The sequence below is a fragment of the Gadus morhua genome, chromosome 11, assembly GCF_902167405.1.
Source record: "Gadus morhua chromosome 11, gadMor3.0, whole genome shotgun sequence".
Lineage (NCBI taxonomy): Eukaryota > Metazoa > Chordata > Actinopteri > Gadiformes > Gadidae > Gadus > Gadus morhua.
The window spans coordinates 30654564-30675796 of record NC_044058.1 but is presented as its reverse complement, the minus strand read 5'-3'; the positions used below and the strand labels follow the sequence as shown (position 1 = coordinate 30675796).

Genomic DNA, 21233 nt, shown 5'->3' with positions numbered 1-21233 from the left:
AACAGTCCCCTCCAGGCATCGTGACTCCTCAGGAACAGTTTTATTTCAGAGAAGGTCTCATTTGGGGCCATTCCAAGATGGATCCTGCTCCTCAAGAGCCACCCCCCTCCACTGGATGGTCTTCTGAACAGATGATCTCCTTCCTGTCCTCAGGCTGAGTAAAGCTGCACCGTTTGCATCTGTGAAGGCCCCTCAATCACTAAACCACTGGACTACAAACACATGACTTCAGAGACGTTGAAACAGCGTGAATGGAGACACCAAGCATAATCCATCACCAATGTGGGACGCCACTGAAGAATGTTGTGCATAATTTACGTCTCTGGAGATATTGGTGGTTCTGTTCTGGGTGCCCTGACAGGAGAGCTGGGGGTGGATGATGGAATGTTATTTGGCATGAGGTTTTTACCCTGCAGGAGTGTTTGGTCTTTTATGGCTCAGTGGTGTGTGTGGGTTAAACATGAGATGGAAGATTTTTGAACATCGATAGGGTTCTACTGTGTGTGTGTGTGTGTGTCCCACTCACACCCGGAACGGGGTTCTACGTGTGTGTGTCCTGGGTTCTGCGTCCTGCTTGCTTTGACATTGATAATTTTCTTACGGGGGTCTGTGTGATTGGCTTGGTGTATTGGAATGGTCAGTTAAGTCATACCTGCTGGACGGCCACACGTTTACTTGAGGCCTCCAGGAGACATGAAGAGCCCTGAGCGACGCTCCGGAGCGATATCCAACACACTGGGCAGGAAGGAGAGTATCCAACTCAAGTGTAAAAGGATGCAAGCGGCGTGTTCAGATCAGCGACTTCAAACTAGGACTACACCAATCAGGATCAATGGAGGATGGACACCTAAAGGCATTCCACAAGGACTCTGAAGTTGGAAAGGAACCTCAATGGATGTTCAAGATGACCTTCAGACCTGTAATGAGGCGGATCTTCCGACCTGGCTGGATTGATGGAGAGCCCTGTGGATCTTGTCTTGCTCTCAGTTGCACGTCTTCTCAGGCTGAACTGTATTTGCTGTACAGGACTAGCTGAACGATCGGTTCCCTTAAATCAGAACCAATCTGGGAACTCCAACTAGTGCGCTCTTCAAGCTGAAGTTGTGCTCTTCAGCAGAGGAGGCAAGGAAACCTTCACTGGGGCTTCGAGGTGTATAGAGGAGAACGTTTCGAAGTGTTCAATGGTACTCTGATGAAGAGCGTTGTTGTGTTTCACTGTCTGAGAGGAAGAACCCTCACATCCTCCTCTTGGCCTTCCTCCTTGGAGAATCCTGGCGCCATCTTGAAGAATATTCCAGCTCATGTAACTGATGTCACGACAGATTCTCAAACACTTGGTTTCTGCTGAGGGGCGTGTCTATAGAACTGAAGACTTCAGAAAGCACTGTATCCCAGCACGCATCTCTGCTCACTCAGACCCCACCCTCATGAGTAGGATGCAACACTCTAGCGATGGAGATGTAGAGATTTATAAGTAAAGATTGAGCAGACAACGGTGATTCGAACATAATTGCAATTTAAGTCTTTAAATCTTTAAACCATGAAGATGGTTGGATAGTTCAGGAATTGGGCTTAATTTTACTATGGGCAGTCCTTTCGCTCAAATGCCCACTTCTCACTGGACCTGTACATGTGTTGGTTGGCTGGCATGATTTGCTGTTGGTAATGAGGCGGTCAGGGTGACATTGCTTGGCTATGGTCGGCTCTCTGTGAGCTTACTGTTTAGATTTGATCTGCATGGTTTGTACCCTGAATGTCGATAATTGTTTTTAATTTTAAAATGTAGACAAGGTTTTGCATTGAATTATTCCATTGTTTTTAAGCAAAGAATTGAGGTTTAAAGTTGTTGTGGAACGTACATGGTAGTTCGGTTCTTCGTACGGTTTTGAGTGATTTAACTTGTACACACTGGGTGCATAATAATGTAAAGGTACACTGAATAGTATTAATGACCAACAGCAACAAACGGATCTCCTCAAGGTAAGTCTGTTGGCTGTGGTTTTAATGGTTTTAATAAAGACCATCGCTGGACTTCAGGATCTTCCTCCGTTCAGCTCAAGGTGAGGCGCTGGTTCTGTTTTTTCTTTGGTTGGTTCCGGCCGGAATGTTCGGATTCCAGTCGGACGGTTTGTGCTTCCCGCCGTGGAAGGTTCTGAGTGCGTTCACTTGATTTAGTCTCAATGGTTAGCATAGAACGTTGTAGTCTTGACAACCATAAGAACCCACGTGGCTGTTAGTTGGACGTGAATCCCCTGAGGGTATCTGGCGGAACGTTCTGGATTGTATTTGCGTATCTTCGAGCCGTTGCCAACAAACTATTTTTCAGTCGGTTTCCATCAGGAATTGTTGCCCCTTATCTTAAACTACTTAAGTTTGATATTATATACTCACTGACGCGTGCATCGTACAATATGTTGATAATTTCCGACTGTTGCGCCGACTTTAACCACGTTCACGGGACTCTCGCTGCGTTCGAAACAGCGTTCTACTTGCGGGCCCATTTCTGATCATCAGTGAAGGCTGAAGATCATTTCAAGGTGGAAGACAATTTGGCATTTCTTCGACGGAACCCTGCAGCTGAATATGGCTGAGTATATTTGATTTAATATCGATACTGCTTAGTGTTCTTTGTTACTTCAGCTTTCATACGTTCTAAATATCTGGTGTCAATAATTGAAGTAAAACCCTACCCAATGGAATGACGTTAAACAACGACTTTGGTGCTTAGTTACCAACGGGATAATAACAAAGCTAAAATAATGGCCGTCTTTCCCACATGTTACAGTAGAAGATACTCTAGAACTGTACAAGGTTAAAAAGGTAACATGTAGTTTGTCCCAAGGTGTCTGCCTCCTCACCCAGAGCCAGACCTCCACCTCCTCACCCAGAGCCAGACCTCCACCTCCTCACCCAGAGCCAGACCTCCACCTCTTCACCCAGAGCCAGACCTCCACCTCCTCACCCAGAGCCAGACCTCCACCTCCTCACCCAGAGCCAGACCTCCACCTCCTCACCCAGAGCCAGACCTCCACCTCCTGTCAGAAGTCCTCCAGAACAGGTCAGTGCTCTGTGTGAATAGAGTCTTCTCAGGTCAGTTTCAATGCATGGGCTGAACCACTTCTTTAAACTTGTGGACTGCTCTGTCTTCATTCCCAAAACGGGATGCTCATGTCTGATCTCTCCAATCTTTTCTAGCCTTGAGTTATAAAATAATAATCAAATTAATTGTGTAAATCAGTTTCGGAGTCAAATAAATATTTGTAGTAATAAATAATTATTGTTGGGCAAATGCTGATGTAAACCTGCTGCTGTAGCTGAAAGGCGAGGCTGAGAGGCTGGGGACCGGCTTGTGGTGCCAGGATGGACCGGGGACTGAGGCTGGAGACCAGGGGCCTGCAGCACCGGACCAGAGGGTAACCATCACCAAGCTCATCTGAAACACTAAAATCCACGGTAGTTTAGGTCTGGTTTTGATCATCTTAAGACTTTAAATCTGTGCCACGCTGTGATTTGAGTTAATTCATACCGGGGTTATGTAGAAGTCATATGAGCCATTATTGTTAGAGTGCTGCTACGACCGTAGTGGATGAATTGCTGAATGGGTCAATCTGTAGACGTTGTCTAATTGAAGTGTTTAAATGTGTTTTATATTCGTCTTCCATTTTACAAGTGAACCTCAGATGCAGGGGGTGGGTTGCGTCTCCAGGTGATTTACTGCTGAGACCAACTGTTTGTAACCAGACCAGGAATCCATGGCTGAATTGGCTGGTGGAGGAGCCGTGCTGAAGGCCCTGCCTGGTGGAGGAGCTGATGGAGGCCCTGCCTGGTGGAGGAGCTGATGGAGGCCCTGCCTGGTGGAGGAACCGATGGAGGCCCTGCCTGGTGGAGGAACCAATGGAGGCCCTGCCTGGTTGAGGATTTCTGTCGTTGGGTAGATGGAGCCCGACTCTGAAGTGATCATCACACTCAGTGCCACTTACCGTAGAATACTGCTACCACAAACTACCAGCCTTTGTTAATATACCAGTCAACTACATCTGTTTTACCACACATTAAAGCAAGACTTCCGCTGTTTGTTCCAGACTATGAATCTGTCTGAAGAGAGCTGGTGGAGGAGCTGAGAAGCTGTAAGACGATTAGGAATTGACAACAAGAATTCCTTGTAAGTTTGTATTTACTTAACATGGATAACTTGAAAAGGGCAAAATACAGCTGTTACTTTGACATGTGTCAAACTACCACGTGTTTCTGGAGCGGAGGCGAGCTGGTAGGGGAGCCGTGAATCTGGAGGATGAAAATCACTCTACCAACTTGGATTGTACATTTTTATTAACATAAAGTGGAAATAGAGAGCTTGAAAATAAGACAAACTACATGTTTGTTACCAGACGTTGGGGCCAGATTTGAGCTGTTTGTTCCAGACCAGGACTCTGGCTGAGGAGTGCTGATGGAGGAGCCAAGACTCTGGAGGACGACATCACTCTACCAACAAGGATCCTCGTCAGTTTGCATAAAGTAAACGGATCGCCTTGTTGTAACGCAGGATTAGTTTGTCCAGTAGTTAAGTTAAGGCATACTACTGTTGTTGGTTAACAGACAAACTACAGCTGCTACTTTGTGACCTTACATTAGAGCCCACCTACTCCTGTGTTTGTTACCTTACATTAGAGCCCACCTACTCCTGTGTTTGTTACCTTACATTAGAGCCCACCTACTCCTGTGTTTGTTACCTTACATTAGAGCCCACCTACTCCTGTGTTTGTTACCTTACATTAGAGCCCACCTACTCCTGTGTTTGTTACCTTACATTAGAGCCCACCTACTCCTGTGTTTGTTACCTTACATTAGAGCCCACCTACTCCTGTGTTTGTTACCTTACATTAGAGCCCACCTACTCCTGTGTTTGTTACCTTACATTAGAGCCCACCTACTCCTGTGTTTGTTACCTTACATTAGAGCCAAACTACGTTTGTAACCGGACCAGGAATCTGGAGGACTGACGGAGAAGCCATACATCTGGAAGGCAAATCCTGAGGACGACCAGGACTCTACCATCAAGGATTCCTCGTAAGTTTGCATTATCTGAACATAGTGGACCAGGTAGGGGGTTGGGGGTTCAACTCTCAGACCATTGGTGCCTGGTTCAAGTCCTCAGAATACAGTGATGCGTCCTTGAGCAAGGCGCACTAAAGCCTGCCTGCTCCTTAATGACTTATCTTTGGTTCAGATAATGTTGCCTCTTTTGAATATTGAACGTAATCCATGTCCTTGTTTGCTCCGGGCAGACACACCTGAGCTGAACCTCACCTGATCCTGTTTGGTCGGGGTCAGACTCACCTGAGCTGAACCCCACCTGATCCTGCTGGTCCTGTCTCCTCAGTTCATCTTAGCCTCGTCTTCCAGAAGCCCTGCTGAACTCAGCGGTCTGATCCTGATGGATCAATGACCTCCAGTGGGAGTGATCTTCTTGACCCCACATGTACCTGTGTGCTTCCACACGCCTTACCCTCACGTCTGTCACAAACCTCACTACTTCACTAATCTCTACTCCTTACCTTCTTCTTCCTTCTCCGTGGTTCGAACCTTTACTCTGAAGGAGTGTCTTCTTGAACCTCGCGTCTGTCACTAACCTCACTACTTCACTAATCTCTACTCCTTACCTTCTTCTTCCTTCTCCGTGGTTCGAACCTTTACTCTGAAGGAGTGTCTTCTTGAAGCTTTACACTGAAGGACCGTCTTCCTGCCCTCAGAGGGTTCAGCGTTAGGGTTGAGAGTCAGGGTTTAGAGTCAGGGACAGAGCTGGTCAGGGAGGACTGGTTTTACACAAACCTCTTCACTTGCTTTTGTGAATGGTGGTGACATTTTGAAATGATTCATTTGGGAAAATGTTTTCCTCTGCTTTCCTTTACAAAAGTATGTATTCAACTTCTGTCAAGTGTTTCTGTTTATACTGTATATTAAAATCCTACATTGACTTCTACATGTTTGGTGCGTTTCATAAATTGTCCTTTAACTTGGTTAATGTCAAGCTAAACTCCTGCAATACATGCATACTCATAATATACATGATGGATGCTGTTCACATAATCCATTTTGCAAAAATACAAACATCCATATTACTACTAAATTCAAGCCTATTCATGTATTTAACCATACATACATTGCACAATAATTTCCCTCGGGATAAATAAAGCATCTTGAATCTTGAATACTGCCCCCGCAGGCCATTCTCTGCTACTACAACAGGTTCAAACCACCAACCCGGGGATTCTGCCCAGATTCAAAAGGTTGAGTCCTGTTTGGCTGCTGTGAAGGGCTGGATGTCACAACTTCCTACAGCTTAATTCTGGGAAGACAGAGCTGATGATTATCGGCTCGAAGCGGGACCGGGAAAAGTTTGAGGATGTCTCTCTGTGGTTGGATGGCTTCGCCATCCCACAGAGTGCATCTGTCAGAAATCTTGGTGTCTTGTTTGACCCTCAACTATGCTTTGATCAGCATATAAGAAGTATAACTAGAATTGCCTTTTTCCATTTGAGAAACATTGCAAGAATCAGATCAATGTTATCTGTAGTGGATGCAGAGACACTGATTCATGCGTTTGTCTCGTCAAGACTGGACTATTGCAATGCATTGTTCTCGGGATTACCGAACTTATGGAAGCATATATGTAGCAAAATTCAAATGGCAATGCAATTTGCAATTCAATAAGTAATTACGTTATGCAATTGACAATGCATTATGCAATTTCATAATGTAATTTGTAAATACGTTATTCAAAGTGTATTTTAATATGCAAAGTGACAATGCAATCCTCAATTACATTTGCAAAAGTTATAACAATAAAAATACAATAACATTTTGTCAAATTATTTTGAGTTCCTTTATTCAAATTGAAAAGCTATAGCGTCCCCGTGATTGCAATCCACTTCGCCACGCTCCGTGTGTTGCGATATTCAAATGACATTTCAATCCGCAAAACGGAATCCAAAAAGGAATCCAAAACGGAATCCAAAGAGGAATACAAATAGGAATCCAAAACGGAATCCAAAGAGGAATCCAAATAGGAATACAAATAGGAATCCAAAAAGTCAATATGCAAAGTGGCAAACGTATCAGCCAATCAGCGTCTGAACGTCACTTTCTATTGTCTCCAAATATCTCCACGGTAATAATAATAATAATAATACATTTAATTTAAAGGGCGCCTTTCAAGACACCCAAGGTCACCTTACAGAGCATAGTTATCATAAATAGTTTAAAACAACACATTGTGGAAAAATAATAATAATAAATAAATAAATAAAACAAAAACAAGACAAAAAAAAAACAATCAAGACAGTGATCAGTTAGACGTTGTGTGCGAGTTTGAACAGGTGAGTGGTGACTTGAAGGTTGTAATGGTGTATGACTGTTTTATGTGTGGGGGGAGGGAGTTCCAGAGCCTGGGTGCTGAACAGCTGAATGACCGGGCACCCATTGAAGTGATGTGGGGATACATAGTCCAGCAGAGGTTGAGCGGAGGGAGCGGGAGGGAGTGTATTCTTGGAGGAGGTCGCAGAGGTAACTGGGGGCTAGGTTGTGGAGAGCTTTGTAGGTGAGGAGTGGGTGGAGACGGTGGGTCTCCCGACCCTATGTTTTGCACCCAGTGCCTGTAGCACTTGGGAAATCTTTGTGTTTACCACACTGGCGTCAAAACGTACCAGTGAGGATAAGTCGTCTATCCTATCTCCCAGAACACGCACTCTATCTACTGCATTTGTGTCTTCAACACGATTGTTCTCCACATCATCGGCCAAACTTCGGAGCGTATCAATAATCTCCATTGGTGACCATGGACCATAGGCTACGAACTAGAAGGGAACAAGGAAATTACGAGCAAGTGACGTAGTTGCCGCCCAGACGCTGATTGGCTGATACGTTTGCCACTTTGCATATTGACTTTTTGGATTCCTATTTGTATGCCTCTTTGGATTCCTATTTGTATTCCTCTTTGGATTCCTATTTGGATTCCTCTTTGGATTTCGTTTTGCCAAATCTTAGCGTTCGTTTTGCGGATTGAAATGTCATTTGAATATCGCAACACACGGAGCGTGGCGAAGTGGATTGCAATCACGGGGACGCTATAGCTTTTCAATTTGTATAAAGGAACTCAAAGAATTTGACAAAATGTTATTCTATTTGTATTGTTATAACTTTTGCAAATTTAATTGAGGATTGCATTGTCACTTTGCATGTTAAAATACACTTTGAATAACGTATTTACAAATTACATTATAAAATTGCATAATGAATTGTCAAATGCATAATGTAATTACAAATTGCATTGCCATTTGAATTTTGCTACATATATGCTTCCATACGAACTCTACTATAAAGAGTCTACAGCTGGTACACAATGCGGCAGCTAGATTGCTGACCAGAACGAGAAAGTTTGATCATATTACACCTATTCTCGCCTCTTTACATTGGCTACCAATAACTTTCAGATCAGACTTTAAGGTGCTATTGCTGACCTATAAAGCCTTGCATGGACTATCTCCATTGTACCTGAAGGACCTGATCATTCCTTATAGTCCTTCTCGGTCTCTCCGGTCTTCGGGAGCCGGCCTTCTTTCATTGCCGAAGGTTAAAAAGAAATCGGCTGGACAGAGAGCGTTTGCCTATCGAGCCCCCTTTTATGGAATAGGCTGCCATCAGCGATCAGGGAAGCTGACTCTGTGGAGCTATTCAAAGGGAAGCTCAAAACGCACCTCTACAATCTTGCATTTGGAGTGTGAAAACAACAGATGCGTAGTGAGGACTACTCTGTTTGCTTGTGCTTTTCTTATTACATTATACATTCCCACTATGTACTTTTCCGTTCTAATTCACTTTTCTGTCAGTTGTAGCGTGCTGCGGGTGCTGGACTGGATGCCTGGACTCTCCTCATGGATAACCGGCCAGAACCCCATCACCATTTTAATGGTGTACATGTATTTACCTGTATGCCAATTGTGGCACCCATTGCACTCCTGACCATCCCTGGAAGAAGGGATCCCCTACACTGCGTTTCTTCTCAAGATTTCTTCCTTGCTGATTCAAGGGAGTTTTTTCTTGCCCGTGTGGGGGCATGGGTAAAGGGGGGTGTCACAAATATTTGGCCTGTTAAAGCCCTTTGAGACTGTAATGGTGATTAAGGGCTATATAAATAAAATTGAATTGAATTGAATTGAACCCGGTCTCGCATCGATGTACTATGGCTTTGTTGGTTCAAACGGAAAATGTAGTTTGGTGTGAGACTGTTGTCCAAACTGTCCAGCAGAGGGAGGTGTCTTACACCTCAATTAATTATACAGGAATGTGTGTGTATTTACATTTAAAAATGTTCATGTGCTGGTCTAGTTTGTCTGCAATAACTCTGCCTCCAGCAACAGGATTGGTCGAAACGCATGAAGTGAAAGAAATAAAAGCCCATTTCACCAGATCTGAGGTCAGCTGCCGTCAGGTTTTCGATCATGAATGTATTGAGCGAACGAGGTCTGAGCTGAATATTAGCCACCTGGAACTTGGTGCGTTTCCTTGAGCTCAGAGGACGGAAGGACGCGAGTTTACCTGGTTGATGAGGCCCTGAACCCAGAACCTAGACCCAGACATCCTGAACACAGACCCTGAACCCAGAACCCAGGGGCGTCACTATGCTGGTTTATTCAGGGTTAAAGCCCCGGATTTTATGTAGTTAGACCTGAATATAATTTTTGGGTAAAATAAATAAATGTATAAATATTTATAAGTAGCCTAGTCTAGATAGTCCTTCTGGCAAGAGAATAAATAGTTTAAAAAGGTAACCTGTTTACCGCCTCAAGTGAATTAACCTCTCCTATCCCCAGTCAGATCCGTGTGTGTAGGTGTGTGAGTGTGTGTGTGTGAGCTTGGCTGACAATCCCTTTCTCCATGTCCCAGTTCATGGACTTCAGAGAGTCATGGCCGAAGTTCCTTTTCCCCAATTCTTCTCAACCATGGCCGAGATATCCCCCACTACCAGTGGTGTAGTCTATTTTATTGTAGTGGGTATACTGTGATGATTCCCTCCCAGCCTCGTACAAACCCGTCCCACCGGTACGTGTACGTGTGTGGCGCTTATGGGGTGTCGCACCACACTCACCAACGCAGGGGTCTACAACCCGCTGATTTAAGAGTATAACGATTATAAACAATCATGGAAAGCTGAGTAGGTTTATCAGTGTTAATAACAGTATGAACAAATAGAACACAAAAATGACCAGTTGTCCTTTGTATATCTATAGTAGCAATAGCACATGCTAAACAAGGACGAAATCTACTCAAAATAATTGAATGAACTGTTTACAACCATGGCTAACCAGTGCATGAGAAGGAGATGACGGGAGACTAATGTTTCACTCTTGCCCTAATTTTAGCTCTTACTGTTATCTAACATACCATACAGTAATTGAATTGTGTAAAAGTGTGAAATTACTGCACCTTAAAAATGACCATGAATTAGCTATACTCTCATTGGCATAGTGATTAACGTTATGAATTTCAATTTATACCAACTGCATGTTGGCTGACATTTACCTAACTATTTTTCCCTCCACGTTGACCAAGGATTCCTGTTTTTAAATTCCCTAGCCTGACACCCAGTCCGAAAGGCTGGCCAGGGGTTCTCATCTAAAAGTAACAAGGAGATATAAAACATTGTCTTCTGTTGACTACTTGTTATGTGGTTTACACATTCATTTGGGAGGACTGGACACGCGCACGCGCGCGCGTGCACACGCACACTTATATTTCCCCAGACTTCTAGACATCAGTATCAGTAGGGTCTGATTACAACCAACTGGTCTGTTTTCCTCGTCTGTTTGAAACCCCTACCTCTCCTCTCTGGAGGGGCGTCCATCTTTAAAGAAAGGAGGTTGAAACATAGAGTGGTCACTCTTCATGGAGACACAGCTGGTTCCAGGGGAGTCTGCTCTCTGCTGCTTCTCTGGGCTTCAATACACACACGCACGCACGCACGCACGCACGCACGCACGCACGTACGTACGTACGTATCTGGAGACGCAGCGGTGCAAAAGAGGAAATGAAGATTGTTGAGGTCTATTCCAGTTTCCCCCAACAGAGCCATACAGCGACCACATGTTGCCCTGGCTTGTAAATATTTTACTTTAGATACAATTAGTATGGACTGAATTGAGAATAGTGTTAGTCTGCAAGTGTCCATCACAGCTTGCAGAACAGCAAAGGTGTGTGTGTGTGTCAACATTAACTTTTTTCATGAGGCCTTGTTCCAGGGATAAATACATTTACGTTTCACTCGTCCAGGCAGAAAGTCACTTTTCCGAGTAAAAAGTCATCATTTTACAATAGTAATCATTTTTGATGTTTGCCAACTGAGTATTCAGAATTCAGAGGAACAAACAGTTGCAATCATTCACACCATGTCAACCACATCACTAAAACAGCCATATCCCTCATTGTGTTTTTCTTGTCGTACCAAGTGACCAAGGAGGAGGGGTGGGCATCTTTTCCCCCCTCGCTGCCTCTGGTCTGTAGAGAGAGAGACACACACACACACACACACACACACACACACACACACACACACACACACACACACACACACACACGTTATGAACCTACAGAGATCTTTTGCATATTATTTTAACCTTATATTTCAGTTTTATGTCTATAGCGTTGTGTGTATTTTAATTCCTGTTACTAGTGAACCTACAGAGATGTTTTGGAGGCTTTGACCACTGGCAGCAGCCTCAGAAGACCCTCCTCTGAATCACAGTATTCCTTCATGTCAAACATTTCCTGCTCCTCTTCTGATGTCAGAAGGATGAAGGCCAGAGTTGCCAGTTGAACAGGAGAGGGAGATTTTTGGGGGACACTTACTGATGTCAGGTACTGTTGGATCTCCTTCACTAGAGAATGGTCGTTCAGCTCATTCAGACAGTGGAAAAGATTGATGCTTCTCTCTGGAGAGAGATCTGGTCAGTGAGCTAGTTTCTCTCTTTGCCCGCAGACCTCGTAGGACAATCTGATTGGTCTGCAGAGAGAGGCCCAGGAGGAAGCGGAGGAACAAGTCCAGGGGTCTGTTCGAAACCACCTACTTGCTTCCTACTCTTACTAACTATGACGTCAAATTGAGTAAGTAGAACGTAGTAAGCGAGTTTTAGGTAAGCGAGTAGTATCCGAATGTCTTCTACTTCCGGAAAGATTTTGTGTAAGCATCGCTAGCTTACTAGACGTACTCAACCGCCCCAGAATGCACTGCGTCTATTCAAAAGAACAGTGGAAGCAATGGCGCCAAACGGGGAGCCGCAGCAGCAGAGCCCACAGCCATACCGCTGTAAGTGAATCGTCTATTACCGATCGTATGTGGTCAAAATATATTTGATTTATTAGATTTTATAGGATGAACGTAGCTTTGTTGTCGTCCAACATGTGTTTAAAGTAATACAATAGACAAGAAAAATATAAAATAATTCATCATAATTAATAAATGGTTTTTTTAATAATTGTTTAATAATTGTTTTTAACACATCACCGCAAATCCTTAGGTTGAAGGTGTACTGCGACGTTAAATGTGACGTTTATATATTTATTGGTAATATTTATTAACGGCGCCCGGCCCGTAGGTTATTGACACGTCATTTGATTCACGTCATCTGAGGTGGTTAAGTAAGGACGGTCTTCTGAACGTCGATTACTCAAATGGATTACTCAATCATTATTTAAGGATTCGAGTAGTAAGCCAAGTATTGAGTAGGTAGTAAGTAGTAATTAGTAAGTCATTTCGAACAGACCCCAGGTGTCCATTCTCACTCTGTAAGGCCTTGTCCACAGCACTCTGGTAGGGAAGGGGTTTATCTTTCCTGGAGGTTGAGAGCAGATTGACACCAGTATCGATGAAGGACAGAAAGACATAAAGGGCAGCCAGAAAATCCTAGATGAGATCCTGAAACTCTCTCTCTCTATCTATATTTATCTATTTTTCTCTCTCTCTCTCTCTCTCTCTCTCTCTCTCTCTCTCTCTCTCTCTCTCTCTCTCTCTCTCTCTCTCTCTCTCTCTCTCTCTCTCTCTCTCGAGTAAAGTGGGTCAGTAAGTGCTTTGATTCAACTTACAGTCAGAGCCTTCAACGATGAGGATCTACACCAAAAGTGCAAGAATCATTTAAGTACATATAAAACAAAATCATGAAATAACTAAAGCAACGGCTTTTAAGTGTTGCACTATAAAGACTAGACATAGCGATGGATAGAGGATATCTCTCAGATAGCACTAGTTATGCTACCATTACGTCTGCACATTATTCTGGCTCCCATTGCACTCCTACCATCCCTGGAGAGGGATCCCTCTTCTGGGTTCCTCCTCCAGGTTCACTGATATTAGGGGGGGTTTCCCTGCCCTTTGGGGGGCTAAGGTCAGGGGGCGTCCTTTAAGAAGCGGCCTGTGAAGCCCTTCAGATCTCTGGTCCAGGGCGTTCTAAACTGTTTGACCTGATGGGGATGTGGTGTTTCAAGGCTGCTCGGACGGCCGGGGAGTTTCCCCCACAGAGCCATCCCCCCAAATACAGACATGTTGCCATGGCTGAGAATATATTGTGAAATACACTCAATAATCATTCTGATGACATGGAAAAAAACACAAGACCACGCACACAAACACCGACACACACACACACACACACACACACACACACACACACACACACACACACACACACACACACACACACACACACACACACACACACACGTCTGGAGACGCAGCGGTGCAAAAGAGGAAATGAAGATTGTTGAGGTCTATTCCAGTTTCCCCCAACGGAGCCATACCGCGACCACAAGAATGTTGCCCTGGCTTTTAGATATTTTACTTTTGATAAAATGTGTCAGGGCTCCAGACTAACTTTTTCCTTGGGTGCACTGGTGCGCCTACATTTTTAATTTGGGTGCACCAGCACGTATTTATGGTGCACCCAAGTTTTGAGTTGTTGACGGGGGGGGGGGGGGGGGGGGGGGTTGGACCGTGCCTGCCTTGCGCTGAGTTGTTGACGGGGGGGGGGGGCAACCGGGCAGCTGCACCGGTTGCACCGTCTATATTTACGCCATTGATTAATAATATTTTGACCATTAAATAAATGCCGTAAATAAATGCCGAATCTGTATCTCTCATAAAGAATATCATCAGACAATGCCCAGGGATCGGTTCTGTCCCGAAAAACCCTCTGTCTCCGGAGAGATGCCTGTACGATAAGTGCACCGTGGTCCATGGGAACACCCACAAATGGTGACGCCATTATCGGAGGAGGGGCTAGGAAGCTGCGCACGCCGATATAAGCAGCCGATCTCTGGGTAGACTCGCTGAAAGCTGCTCCCGACCAGGTTTGGTTGCGAGCGTAAGTCACCAATGGTGATACAGCGACGCTTAAAGAGACTTTCATGGTACAGCTAACCCAGGCTTTCAGCTCAACATACCTCGCTAACCCTCTAATCGAGCTTCGTAGTACAGGCCCCTGGATTGGGCTTCGCGGGTTTGTTTGCCGGCGTTGCTATTGTTACCGGCTTGCGTGTTCCAACGGTTTATTAGGTATCTAATAAATCGGTGTCTTCGTCTTCTTACTTCATTCACTGCGTCTTCCGTGGTTATTACAATATTATGAATAGACTGCTCTGTAAAAAAATAAAATAATAATAATTATACCAGATCGATTTTCAGTCGCACCGGTGCGCCCAAATAAAATATTTGGTCGCACTACCCCGAATTCTAGGCGCATATGCGCCCAAATTAGGCGCACTCTGGAGCCCTGTGTGTATGGACTGAATTGAGAATAGTTTTAGTCTGCAAGTGTCCATCACAGCTTGCAGAACAGCAAAGGTGTGTGTGTGTGTGTGTGTGTGTGTGTGTGTGTGTGTGTGTGTGTGTGTGTGTGTGTGTGTGTGTGTGTGTGTGTGTGTGTGTGTGTGTGTGTGTGTGTGTGTGTGTCAACAGAAACCTTTTTTATGAGGCCTTGGTCCTGGGATAAGTAAATTTACGTTTCACTTGTCCAGGCAGAAAGTCACTTTTCAGAGTAAAAAGTCGTCATTTTACAATAGTAATAATTGTTCATGTTGTTTGCGAACGGAGAATGATGAATTCAGAGGAACAAACAGTTGCAATAATTCACACCATGTCAACCACATCACTAAAACAGATATATCCCTCCTCTCAATCACACCACCTCTGAGCAATAACTGTTTAAATTCACTCATTCACTCACTCGCTCACACGCTCATCACACACACACAAACACGATCACACACACTCTTTCTCACACACAACTTACACACACTCTCTTCCCGATTCCCAATGCAATATTCCCTCTGTGAGCCCAACCCTCTCCCTGTGATTGGACGACACTGTGGATCAGAGTGAGCGTACACCCCCCCCCCAGGTTGGTTTTCAAGTCTAATGAGGACCCTTCATCTCTCTCTCTCTCTCTCTCTCTCTCTCTCTCTCTCTCTCTCTCTCTCTCTCTCTTTCTCTCTCTCTCTCTCTCCCTCCCTCCAACCCCGTCTCCCTCCCTTTCTCTCCCCCGTCCCTCCCTCTCTCACCCTCCCTCACCTTTACCTTTTGACCTTTGACCTTCTAAGTGTCAGCCTATCAGAGCGCAGTGTGCTGGTCCCCGACACCAGGGACTTCTGGGAGAAAGTGTGTTGATGGGTCGCACCAAGTGACCAAGGAGGAGGGGTGGACATCTTTTCCCCATTCTCTGCATCTGGTCTGTAGACACACACACACACACACACACACACACACACACACACACACACACACACACACACACACACACACACACACACACCAGTGTTGTTTTCGTCAGGCGAGACGAAAACGAAAATGACGTCGTCAGACCCCTTTTTTCCATGACGAAAATGAGACTAAGACGAACGTCACCAAAGCCATATAAAGACTAAAATGTGACGAAAAATGTAGACATTTTCGTCAGACGAGAACTAGACGAGACTAAATTGTTAGTGAGTGGACGAACAAAGTTTCAAAACATGCTTTTTTCCCGCCAACTATAATATGCGTACAATGTCCATCAAGAGCTCAGACATCAGAAATGGAGCCAGCTGCTTGTCCTAACAGTCACGCCCCCATCACACACTAAAAGCCTCGCTCGCGCGCAGCTGCGCCTGCACGCACACGGCACACACACACTCATAGGGTGTGTTCGAAACCGCGTACTTGCTTACTGCTTACTACCTACTAAATATTTGGCTTACTTCTCGAATCCTTAAATAATGATTGAGTAATCCATTTGAGTAATCGACATTCAGAAGACCGTCCTTACTTAACCTCAGATGACGTGAATCAAATGACGTGTCAATAACCTACCGGCCGGGCGCCGTTAATAAATATTATAAATAAATATATAAACGTCACATTTAACGTCACAGTACACCTTCAACCTAAGGATTTGCGGTGATGTGTTAAAAACAATTATAAAACAATTATTAAAAGCACTGCTGCTGCGGCTCCCCGTTTAGCGCCATTGCTTCCACTGTTCTTTTGAATAGACGCAGTGCATTCTGGGGCAGTTGAGTACGTCTAGTAAGCTGGCAATGCTTACTCAAAATCTTTCCGGAAGAGGAAGACATTCGGATACTACTCGCTTACCTAAAACTCGCTTACTACGTTCTGCATACTCAATTTGACGTCATAGTTAGTAGAAGTAGTAAGCAAGTACGTGGTTTCGAACACACCCATACGCTACAGAGAGAGGCCGGTGGACGAGGCACACACACACACTCATACACTACAGAGAGAGGCTGGTGGACGAGGCACACACACACACACACACACACACACCATGGCAGCAGCAGCGGTGATAGCAGCGGACTAAAACTAGACTAAAGCCTTTGGAGTTTTCGGCGGACTAAAACTAGACTAAAACCTTTTGAGTTTTCGTCAGACTAAAACTAGACTAAAATTTTCAAAGATAGAAATAACTAAAATGGGACTAAAACTAAGAAGCATTTCGTCAAAAAGACTAAGACTAAAACTAAATCTAAAATGCCTGCCAAAAACAACACTGACACACACACACAGACACACAGACACGTTGTGAACCTACAGAGATCTGTTGCATATTATTTTAACCTTATATTTCAGCTTTATGTAAATTGGGTTGTGTCTTTTTAATTGGAGGTTGGTGGTTCTTCTGATAGCAGATTTATACCAGTATCGATGAAGGACAGAAAGACATAAAGGGCAGCCAGAAACTATATGAGATCCTGAATCTCTCTCTCTCTCTCTCTCAGAGGCGTCATCAGACCCTTTTTCCGCTGTGTCTTTTGTATTTGCACAATTGGAACAACGACCAAAGTCAGTGCAACACAGTCCTGCAGAGAAACAGGAACAAAAACCAGCTCGCAGACGTTGCGCAGGGTGGGATTGTGAAACACCAGCTGAGGGAAATCACGAGTCAGCCTCTTCTTCAACGTATCCTTTCTGCAACACAACGAAACAGTGACAATTAAGAGTCACATGAGTACCATCGAAAGCAGAGAGCGGTGGAGGTGTTTCAAGACTTTACAGTCGGGCTGTGCAATATTTCGAATTTTGATCACGATTTCGATGCTTGGGTCAAACGATCACTAAATTAATAAAATTCAGTCCCTCCCCCAGAGCGTTCAACGCGCCCCCGCGAGCTGTGTGTGTGTGGTGACCTTATTCAGAAAACAGCACGAGCGAGATGGCAGAGGGAGGGCAGCCGCGTTTACTCGATAAAAAGGGTAGAAACGATCTCTCTAATATGGCAACACTTCGGATTCGAAGAAGCCGACGAGGCACAGGCCCACATAATGTGCAAAATGTGCTACAATGTTATATCTGCACCGCTCGGAAACACGACAAACTTGTTTAATCACCTAAGGCCCTGTCCACACTAACACGGATAAATCTACAAATGCATAAATATTGATCCGTAAAATAATCGTTTGAAGAATCGTGATTCTCATTTTTTCCAAAATCGAGCAGCCCTACCTTCTACAGTGTGTCCCCAGGTGGAGGAGGGTCCTCAGACACACTGACACACCTCCACACCTTCTACAGAGTGTCCCCAGGTGGAGGAGGGTCCTCAGACACACTGACACACCTCCACACCTTCTACAGAGTGTCCCCAGGTGGAGGAGGGTCCTCAGACACACTGACACACCTCCACACCTTCTACAGAGTGTCCCCAGGTGGAGGAGGGTCCTCAGACACACTGACCCACTGACACACACTTCACCCAGGAGGACCTCCTCCCGGGGGTGGGGGTAGGGGGGTGGTGGACCCCAGTGGGGGTCCCCAGTGGGGGTCTCAGTGTCTCTGTGTCGGTTGTAAAAAAAGGAAAACGGCACGGGAGGGGAGGAGCGAGCGCACAAACACGCACGCACGCACGCACGCACACACACACACACACACACACACACACACACACACACACACACACACACACACACACACACACACACACACACACACACACACACACACACACACACTCTTTCCTTTGCTGTGAGGCCTTAGGTGTTGGAGCGTTCCCCGCTCTGGGAGGGTTGAAGCTGGGGCCGCCAGAGAAGGCAGGAGTAGCTTGCTACCGCTCCAGGAGCCTCGATGGAGAGGGGTCATTTAGCTGGAGGGGGTCTCTCTCTCTCTCTGTGTGTTTGTAGTCTCTCGATGGAGAGGGGTCATTTAGCTGGAGGGGGTCTCTCTCTCTCTCTCTGTGTGTTTGTAGTCTCTCGATGGAGAGGGGTCATTTAGCTGGAGGGGGTCTCTCTCTCTCTCTCTGTGTGTTTGTAGTCTCTCGATGGAGAGGGGTCATTTAGCTGGAGGGGGTCTCTCTCTCTCTCTGTGTGTTTGTAGTCTCTCGATGGAGAGGGGTCATTTAGCTGGAGGGGGTCTCTCTCTCTCTCTCTGTGTTTGTAGTCTCTCGATGGAGAGGGGTCATTTAGCTGGAGGGGGTCTCTCTCTCTCTCTCTGTGTTTGTAGTCTCTCGATGGAGAGGGGTCATTTAGCTGGAGGGGGTCTCTCTCTCTCTCTGTGTGTTTGTAGTCTCTCGATGGAGAGGGGTCATTTAGCTGGAGGGGGTCTCTCTCTCTCTCTGTGTGTTTGTAGTCTCTCGATGGAGAGGGGTCATTTAGCTGGAGGGGGTCTCTCTCTCTCTCTGTGTGTTTGTAGTCTCTCGATGGAGAGGGGTCATCTAGCTGGAGGGGGTCTCTCTCTCTCTCTCTCTCTGTGTTTGTAGTCTCTCGATGGAGAGGGGTCATCTAGCTGGAGGGGGTCTCTCTCTCTCTCTGTGTGTTTGTAGTCTCTCGATGGAGAGGGGTCATTTAGCTGGAGGGGGTCTCTCTCTCTCTCTCTCTGTGTGTTTGTAGTCTCTCGATGGAGAGGGGTCATTTAGCTGGAGGGGGTCTCTCTCTCTCTCTGTGTGTTTGTAGTCTCTCGATGGAGGGGGGTCATTTAGCTGGAGGGGGTCTCTCTCTCTCTCTGTGTGTTTGTAGTCTCTCGATGGAGGGGGGTCATTTAGCTGGAGGGGGTCTCTCTCTCTCTCTGTGTCTTTGTAGTCTATCGATGGAGAGGGGTCATTTAGCTGGAGGGGGTCTCTCTCTCTCTCTGTGTGTTTGTAGTCTCTCGATGGAGAGGGGTCATTTAGCTGGAGGGGGTCTCTCTCTCTCTGTGTGTTTGTAGACTCTCGATGGAGAGGGGTCATTTAGCTGGAGGGGGTCTCTCTCTCTCTCTCTTTGTGTTTGTAGTCTCTCGATGGAGAGGGGTCATTTAGCTGGAGGTGGTCTCTCTCTCTCTCTGTGTGTTTGTAGTCTCTCGATGGAGAGGGGTCATTTAGCTGGAGGGGGTCTCTCTTTCTCTCTGTGTGTTTGTAGTCTCTCGATGGAGAGGGGTCATTTAGCTGGAGGGGGTCTCTCTCTCTCTCTCTGTGTTTGTAGTCTCTCGATGGAGAGGGGTCATTTAGCTGGAGGGGGTCTCTCTCTCTCTCTGTGTGTTTGTAGTCTCTCGATGGAGAGGGGTCATTTAGCTGGAGGGGGTCTCTCTCTCTCTCTGTGTGTTTGTAGTCTCTCGATGGAGAGGGGTCATTTAGCTGGAGGGGGTCTCTCTCTCTCTGTGTGTTTGTAGTCTCTCGATGGAGGGGGGTCATTTAGCTGGAGGGGGTCTCTCTCTCTCTCTGTGTGTTTGTAGTCTCTCGATGGAGGGGGGTCATTTAGCTGGAGGGGGTCTCTCTCTCTCTCTGTGTGTTTGTAGTCTCTCGATGGAGAGGGGTCATTTAGCTGGAGGGGTCTCTCTCTCTCTCTCTGTGTTTGTAGTCTCTCGATGGAGAGGGGTCATCTAGCTGGAGGGGGTCTCTCTCTCTCTCTCTGTGTTTGTAGTCTCTCGATGGAGAGGGGTCATTTAGCTGGAGGGGGTCTCTCTCTCTCTCTGTGTGTTTGTAGTCTCTCGATGGAGAGGGGTCATTTAGCTGGAGGGGGTCTCTCTCTCTCTCTCTGTGTGTTTGTAGTCTCTCGATGGAGAGGGGTCATTTAGCTGGAGGGGGTCTCTCTCTCTCTCTGTGTGTTTGTAGTCTCTCGATGGAGGGGGGTCATTTAGCTGGAGGGGGTCTCTCTCTCTCTCTGTGTGTTTGTAGTCTCTCGATGGAGGGGGGTCATTTAGCTGGAGGGGGTCTCTCTCTCTCTCTGTGTCTTTGTAGTCTATCGATGGAGAGGGGTCATTTAGCTGGAGGGGGTCTCTCTCTCTCTCTGTGTGTTTGTAGTCTCTCGATGGAGAGGGGTCATTTAGCTGGAGGGGGTCACTCTCTCTCTTTGTGTGTTTGTAGTCTTCAGTGTGTAAAATGTAACCACAGTTAAACACACTTAAATGCTGAACACGCAGATTTTGGGGTACCCACCAACCGGTCGAAGCAACCGGGAGAAGCTGGATCAGGGTAGAGGGCCAGAACAAACCCTGGTCACGCCAAACACCAGGTTGGATAAAGGTAAGCTAAGAGGTATCAAGAGCAGTTAGAGAAAGTATTTAATAGGGTTAAAACAAAAGGCAGAAGGGCCTCGACAGCGGGGCTCCGGCGGGAGACAATCGCGGGCAATCCTCCATGTCGTGGTTCAGTCCACTTCAGATTGATAGATTGATGTGGACATGGAAGAACCAGAGACGTCGGAGAACCCGACGCAGTCGTTAGAGATTAATT

The 21233-nt window shown here is 45.9% G+C and overlaps 2 long non-coding RNA genes and 1 pseudogene across 3 annotated transcripts; all 3 read left to right on the top strand.

Annotated features, from left to right (window-relative positions):
- Positions 1–3787: 3787 nt before the first annotated feature.
- On the top strand, positions 3788–5556 carry LOC115554586 (uncharacterized). 2 transcript variants are annotated; one of them, XR_003978622.1, is made up of 5 exons: positions 3788–3931; positions 4083–4162; positions 4389–4515; positions 4957–5067; positions 5286–5556. It is a non-coding gene; the product is annotated as an uncharacterized LOC115554586 (long non-coding RNA). The 2 variants fall into 2 exon arrangements; XR_003978621.1 differs by having other exon boundaries at positions 3788–3953.
- A 516-nt stretch (positions 5557–6072) lies between these two features.
- LOC115554566 (uncharacterized) lies at positions 6073–12040 on the top strand (annotated as a pseudogene).
- A 3526-nt stretch (positions 12041–15566) lies between these two features.
- LOC115553846 (uncharacterized) lies at positions 15567–17554 on the top strand. The gene is made up of 2 exons (XR_003978524.1): positions 15567–15770; positions 17317–17554. It is a non-coding gene; the product is annotated as an uncharacterized LOC115553846 (long non-coding RNA).
- The last annotated feature ends 3679 nt before the right edge of the window (positions 17555–21233 follow it).